General features: G+C 39.2%; 1 pseudogene; it reads right to left on the bottom strand.

Annotated features, from left to right (window-relative positions):
• Positions 1-2,780: 2,780 nt before the first annotated feature.
• On the bottom strand, positions 2,781-3,679 carry LOC120856532 (annotated as a pseudogene).
• Positions 3,680-8,069: the final 4,390 nt, after the last annotated feature.

Genomic DNA, 8,069 nt, shown 5'->3' with positions numbered 1-8,069 from the left:
GCTCTTAGTGTTACTGTCTCAGTCATGTCTGACTTTTGCAATCCCATGGACTATAGCCCTCCAGACTCCTCTGTCCATGGAATTCTCTAGGCAACAGTACTGAAGTGGATAGCCATTCCTTTCTCCAGCAGATCTTCCCCACCCAGGGAAAGAACCCAGGTCTCGTGCATTGCAGGCAGATTTTTTATCATCTGAGCCACCAGAGAAGCCCCCTCCTCTAAAGTGCCTTCCCTATAGAGAACTCCAGGTCTTTGTTTTTGATAAGCACAAGTTACTCAGCATTTCCCTGAAGCATAGGGTCTACAGTGGTGGGGAGCCTTGGCATTCTCCAGCTAAATGCCTTAGAAAAGGATGAGGGTGTCAGGCAGTAGGAGGAAGAGGCACTGCTGCCGGCCATAGCCAGGATCTTTCCCCTTTAGAAACCCTGCTGAGTGGAACATGAATGTGAAGTCGCTCAGTCGTGTCCAACTCTTTGCGACTCCATGGACTGTAGCCTACCAGGCTCCTCTGTTCATGGGATTTTCCAGGCAATAGTAGTGGAGTGGATTGCCATTTCCTTCTCCAAGGAATCTTCCCAACCCAGGGATCGAACCCAAGTCTCCCACATCATAGACAGACGCTTTACTGTCTGTGATCTCAGCCAAAAGGCTGAGAAGAAATAAGGGAGGAGGAAATTTCAAGTCAACCAGTTTGGTGATCCAACCAGTCCATCCTAAAGGAGATCAGTCCTGGGTGTTCATTGGAAGGACTGATGTTGAAGCTGAAACTCCAGTACTTTGGCCACCTGATGGGAAGAGCTGACTCATTTGAAAAGACCCTGATGCTGGGAAAGATTGAAGGCAGGAGGAGAAGGGGACAACAGAGGATGAGATGGTTGGATGGCATCACCGACTCAATGGACATGGGTTTGGGTGGACTCCAGGAGTTGGTGATGGACAGGGAGGCCTGGCGTGCTGTGGTTCATGGGGTTTCAAAGAGTCAGAGATGACTGAGCGACTGAACTGAACTGAATTTGGTGATCTACCAGGTAGGACTGAGAACTAACTTACAATAGATGTGCTTGGATAGGCTTTTATCTTGTAGCTGTGTGAAGTTTCTTCACTTCCTAAAACATATGTACAGTTAGGGAATGTGTTAGCTGAATGTTAAACTCAAATTATGTGAAACTATGAAACATGGCATTTAGATTGTATTGGGTTGGAATATTTCCAATAATTGAAAATATTCATTGGGGTTTTTCTTTAAGATCTTATGGAAAAACCCAAATGAACATTTTGACCAACCCAGTAGTTTTGTCTTATTTTAACCCAGCTCCCATCTTAGACCATGTTGCTTCCTTTCTAATACTCAGTTCAGCCTGTGTTTTTTTCTTAATGAAAAAAATGAAGTTAGGAGGGAAATGGGGATAGGGAAGGTACAATTATCAGTACCACTCTAAACTACAAGATTTTAGAGAAACTGTGCTATTCTTCCAAGTTAGTCTTTTTCAAAGTCTCTTAATGTACAAAATGACAGTCTAAGCAAAAACCTCAATTCTGACTATTAAGAAGAAGTTTGAAGCAGGCCTATGAGTACTATTGTGCTTACTGACCTTTCAATGGCAAGAAGTGCCAAGATATACTTTGTAAATCCAGCATACATGTACTAACCTATTTATCGAATGCCATTCAAGATTTCTACTCCAGCTTTGCCATGGTCCTTTGGTAAATATTAGACCACTTTCCTATTGGAGAAGGAAATGGCAACCCACTCCAGTATTCTTGCCTGGAGAATCCTGTGGACAGAGGAGCCTGGTGGGCTGCTGTCCATGGGGTCACATAGGGTCGGACACAGCTGAAGTGACTTAGCATGCATGCATACATTGGAGAAGGAAATGGCAACGCACTCTAGTATTCTTGCCTGGAGAATCTCAGGGACAGAAGAGCCTGGTGGGCTGCCGTCTACGGGGTCACAAAGAGTCAGACACGACTTAAGCGGCTTAGCAGCAGCAGCAGACCACTTTCCTACTGGTGTTTGTTTTATTTAGTTAATATGAGTGTTCTATTCATGATACCAACAGGGGGTTGTTATTCTAAGTTTTAAATGTGATTTCCTCACTTGATACTGTGTTGCAAAAATGCATTTCATAGACTATTTGCAATCACAGATTATTTCTTCAAATACCAAAGACACTTTAGCTCTAAGGAGCTTAAATACTGTATCTTCAAAATCCTTTGATAAAAACATTAGAAGAAAAGAAGGGATTCACAGGTGTTTTTTCAGTGCTCTCCAAACCCCACAGCACTCTACACAAGTTTGTTCCCAGATTGTCTATGACTCCATATACAACCAGTTCAACTTTTGATTGACTTCGTGAGTCATTTCAGTGAAACAACCTGTCAGTTTCATATTATATAATGGTCTAACCAATTTAACTGAATTGCTAGGGAGTTTGAAGCAACCAAGCAATCAACCCAGGCAAAGCAGTTAAAGTGATTTTACCTATAGGTACAGTCTGAGCATTTGATATGAAGTTCTGTAAGTTGGTATGCTTTATCTACACAAAAATTATGTTTTCTTTATTATAAAATATCCCTATTGTTTTAGCCTGTATATTCTTCTAAAGTTAAGTTTACATAGAAACATCCTGAATTTTATTTTTTATTTATTTATATTTTCATTGGTCAGCATAAATTTCCTTTAATAATTTCTCCATTTCCAGTAGGATTTCATTTTTGAGGTTTCACATATCAAACCAGTATAAAGTTTTACTGTTTTAATAGATCTGGCTTCCCAGTTATTTAAGACAGAAAATGGAAATGCAAAGTTTCCTTAAGAAATTTAATTTTTTCTTCTGTAATGTCTGTCTTCCTCCTCTTCATCAATCATCTTGGCTTGTCTGTCATTTCTTAGTCGACAGGTAGATGCCTGTCCTGTTCCAGAAAAACACTTAGCTGACAGGGATTTCTGAAGAGATGCCTCCGATTTGCTCTTACAATATCTAAGCAAGGTAAATCATCTGGTGGATACAGAGAATTTCGGAAAACCTCCAGGCCTTCATTAGTCTTTTGTTTATTTTGGTAGATAGCAGTGTAGACCTCTACAGCTTCACTGTGAAATAACATTTCAATAGTGATAGATTCTGAAAATATAGTCTTTATATCCTTTATTTTCTGCTTTTGAAAATTGTCAGTAGTTTCCTCCAGATGATGAGTTGTTCAGATAGCATCCACTGTAGCTCTTCGTAATTCAGTTTCTGCCTGTGAAATAACATGTCAATCAGATGGGTTTCTCTGATGTGTTCTTTCTAACTGAGTTAACTGTTTAGCTTCTTGATTCCTTGCTGTTAATATTGCTTTGAGTCATCTTATTTTATTTTTACAATGGTTCCATAAGCTTTCAAAGGTTCAACTAATACTTTGACTTCAAGTCTTTCAACTTCTGCCTGTCAATAATCCTGAAGTCTAGCAAACTCATCAGCAAAGTTTTTCAGAACGCTCTTTAAATTTGGGGTCTCTGTAGAGACATACACATTGATATCATTCACCAGGAGTTCTGCTTTGTGTCACAGTCTGGCAGTTTTCTGCACATAAGCAGCAGAGATTTGGCACAGCTCCCCAAAATGCTTTTCCACATTTGTGACAGCATCTTGTAATTGTCTGGTTTGAATGTCCTAGTTTCCCAAGCTGAGTCTCAACATCTTGCCTCACGCATGACTGGAGACTCTGGGCTGTGGCCTAATGACAGGGGCTCCAAGGCACCCAGGCCCATCCTGAATTTTAAGAAAAAATAAATGTAAAATAAAGAATTTCTAAATTTATCTTTGTGGTTGGTTTAGTCGCTAAGTTGTGTCCCACTTTTTAAGTTTTTTTTTTTAAGTTGTGTCCCAGCAGGCCTTCTGTCCGTGGGATTTTCCAGGCCAGAATACTGGAGTGGGTTGCCATTTCCTACTCCAATAGTCTATTGAAAAGGACTCTAATTTGGCAGTAAAATCCAAAATTAATACACAGTACTTTAACAGATATCACTACTCAAGAACAGTATGAAAAGTATTAATTTTAAAAAGATAAAGTATAAAATATTTACTGAAAACAGTACCCAGTAAACAACAACAGTTCAGGTCAAAGCCATCTATTTTTTTCTTTTCTTTTTATATGAGTTATTTCACAGAGGAACAGTTGAGACTCCATGATTGTATGTGATCGTCTGAACGTTATGGTTGCTTATTCACTATTCAGAATGCTGAGGCTTATAGGTTGTCACTCTGACTAAGAATGAATACTCTTAGGGATAGCTATTTCCAACTAAGATGTAATTTCTGGTAAGAGAATTATCACTGAACCTGAAAAAAAAATGGACAGACTGTATGGAATAAGGGTTTTCAAAGTATTACCATCAGGGAATGGAGGACAGTGATGCCCGAAAGGTGGGGAGAAATGTGGTATGTTCTATGAATTTCCATATATTTCTATGTTGAGAGGGCTTCCAGGCCATAGAATATGAAGACAGAGTCTGGCCAACATCCTGAGTTGAAGAGACAAAACTGGGAGTTTGAGGAAAAACAGCTGCCTAGAGTTTACCTACCCAAAGGGCTGCAGAGGAGAGAGCTGCACAGAAAGAGAACCCGGAGATCTGAGCCCATCTCTTTGTTTCTTTAGCAGAGTGGTGATGAGTGAACAGGGATGAGGAAACTACCCAAGGCCATGGAAAGAATCACCCGAATGGGTTAAACATGACAGTCCCTGGCAGGGATATAGGGCTGATTATAGCCTTTCTTCTCTCCAGACAGACTGAAAAACCTCCCAATTCAAAGGGCATTACAGGGGGCTCACTGGTGTCTTCATCATTTATAGGATATTATTGATCTAAAATACTTCTTCAGCCTCACCTAACAAATCTTAAACGAAAGAACAAACAGTACCCAAGTAAATTAACTGTGACCCAGAACAAAGCTCAAGAATATTTATGACAATACAAAAATACCCAGCATCTAGCAAAGTGAAGCTCACAATGTTGGAATTCAATAAAAAATGATTGAACAAAATAATAGAAAAATATGACTCATAATGAGAGGGAAAAAATCAATCAGTTAAAAGTCTGATGTTACAAATGTTATAATTAGCAAATAAAAACATTTAAATAGTTCTCAAAACCTTATTCTATATGTTCAAAAAGTATAGAAGTAGAAGATATAAAAAAGAAAAATTTCATTTCTATAAATGTAAATTAAAATGTTTGATAAGAATAATACACTGGATGGGATTTGTGAAAAAGCAACATTCCAGATGTAAAAATTTGCAAGCATGAAGACATGGGACTATGTCTATTTACAGAAATAAAGCAGAAACAGAAATGAAGGAGAATTTTTTTTTAATGGATAAAAATCAGTGAGATGTGGAACAATGTTATGTGGCTTAATGGACTTAATGGAGTGCTCACAGAAGACAAGGACTAAAAAAATATTTGAAGACATGAAGATAGAAAAATTCCAAATTCAGTGAAGTCTGTGATTCCACAGATCAATAATATCAATGAATCCCAAGTACAAGAGACAAGAATAAAACTACAGTTTGTCTAATGATGCATTTGTTGAAAACTAATGATAAAGAGACCAACCTAGATAGCATATTGAAAAGCAGAAACATTACTTTGCCGACTAAGGTCCGTCTAGTCAAGGCTATGGTTTTTCCTGTGGTCGTGTATGGATGTGAGAGTTGGACTGTGAAGAAGGCTGAGCGCCGAAGAATTGATCCTTTTGAACTGTGGTGTTGGAGAAGACTCTTGAGAGTTCCTTGGACTGCAAGGAGATCCAACCAGTCCATTCTGAAGGAGATCAGCCCTGGGATTTCTTTGGAAGGAATGATGCTAAAGCTGAAACTCCAGTACTTTGGCCACCTCATGCGAAGAGTTGACTCATTGGGAAAGACTCTGATGCTGGGAGGGATTGAGGGCAGGAGGAGAAGGGGACGACAGAGGATGAGATGGCTGGATGGCATCACTGTCTCGATGGATGTCAGTCTGAGTGAACTCCGGGAGATGGTGATGGACAGGGAGGCCTGGCGTGCTGCGATTCATGGAGTCGCAAAGAGTTGGACACGACTGAGCGACTGAACTGAACTGAACTGAACTGAACTGAATGGTAAAGAGAAATTTTTTAATCATACATATGATGAAGAATTTATATTCAGAATATATAAAAACCTCTGAAACTCAATAAAAAAGAGAACTCATTTTTTTAAAAGTGGGCAGAAGGTTTGAATAGACCAAAACAGATATACTATTGAGGCAAATAAGCAAATGAAGCAACACACAGCACAATTCATCACCAAAGAAATGCAAATTAAAATTGCAGTGAGGAACCACCATATATCTGGGAGGATGGCTAAATTTATAAAGACTGAACATTCCAAGTGAATGTAAAGTAGCTCGAACTCTTACATAATGCTGAGTGCTCAGTTGTGTCCAGCTCTTTGCAACTCCGTGGACTGTAGCCCACCACACTCCTCTATCCTTGGGATTTTCCAGGCCAGAATACTGGAGTGGGTTGCCATATCCTGCTTCAAGAGATCTTCTGGACCAGGGATCAAAGCTGCGTCTCTTGTGTCTCCTGCATTGGCAAGCGGATTCTTTACTACTAGTGCCACGTGGGAAGTTCCCATATAATGCTGAAGAGGATATAAAATAGTACAATTACTTTGAGAGCTTGGCAGTTTCTTAAAAAATTACACCCACCTCTACCACGTGATCTAGATAGTACACTCCAAAGTATTCATTAAAGGGCAATAAAAGTCTTTCCACACAAAGACTTGTAGAGTTCTGTTCAAAAAAGCTTTATGTTTAATTGCCAAAATCTCTAAACAAATCAAACAAGGGAACAGATAAACTTGTATTTTATATGTTTGTCACATAATTTTACATACATATTATTTTATATAATAGATATTTATTAAAATTAATATAATTTTATCATGTGTGTAACATTAATATAATTATTCTATGCAAAAATTTATTTAATGGAATTCTGCTCAGCAATAAAAATGAACTGTTGGTGTATTCTACACCATCAATTAATCTCCAAATAATTATGCTGAGTGAATGAAGCAAGCAAAAATAGAGTATACTCAACATAATTCTATTCATATCAAATTCTAGGAGGTGCAAATGAATCCAGAGTGACAAATTAGTCTGTAATCTAAAGTGACAAATTACTTTGGGGACAGGGTATGTGGGTGGAGTGAAGAGAGGTTGGAGAGAGCATTTATAAAAACATAAGGAAATCTTTGGGAATGATGGACATGTTCATTACTTTGATCATATTAATGGTTTCATGGGTGTAAACATACGTCAAAACTCATCAAATTGTACACTTAAAATATGTGGTGTTTGTTGTATGCTAATGTAACAATAAAGAAGTTAAAAAAATAAGTATACTTAGGAATACATAGCTTTTCTATCCCTCACTACCCCTGTTAACACTCTTAGAATATGCTGTCTTGGATGGCAAACTGCAAGTGGTAACAGTGGCAAAATAAAAGATACGTGTTTTCCTTTGACATTTTTGTGTGGGTGCTCAGTCTTGTCCGACTCTTTGTGACCCCGTGGACTATAGCCCGCCAGACTCCTCTGCCCATGAAATTTTCCAGGCAAGAATACTGGAGTGGGTTGCCATTTCCTACTCCAGGGGATCTTCCTGACCCAGGGGTCGAACCCATGCCTCCTGCGTCTACTGCACTGGCAGGCAGATGCTTCACCACTGAGCCATCTGCAAACCCTGACGTTACTATTGTCTCATTCGATGTTACAGATGATTAAATATCTTTCTTTTAGGGGCTTCTCGGGTGGCACTAGTGGTACTAACATAGGAAATGTAAGAGACCCAGGTTCAATCACTGGGTTGGGAAGATCCCCTGGAAAGGATATGGCAACCCACTCCAGCATTCTTGCCTGGAGAATCTCATGGACAGAGGAGCCTGGCAGGCCACAGTCCATAGGGTCACATAGAGTCGGACGTGACTGAAGCCACTTATGTGGACACACGCATACACATTTTAATCATCTTGGAAACTTCTTCAACGGATTGTTTTTACTGG

Source organism: Oryx dammah, unplaced genomic scaffold (assembly GCF_014754425.2).
Source record: "Oryx dammah isolate SB20612 unplaced genomic scaffold, SCBI_Odam_1.1 HiC_scaffold_28, whole genome shotgun sequence".
In the NCBI taxonomy this organism is placed as follows: Eukaryota; Metazoa; Chordata; class Mammalia; order Artiodactyla; family Bovidae; genus Oryx; species Oryx dammah.
The sequence above is the reverse complement of the archived record's forward strand: the minus strand, read 5'-3'. Positions and strand labels throughout refer to the sequence as shown.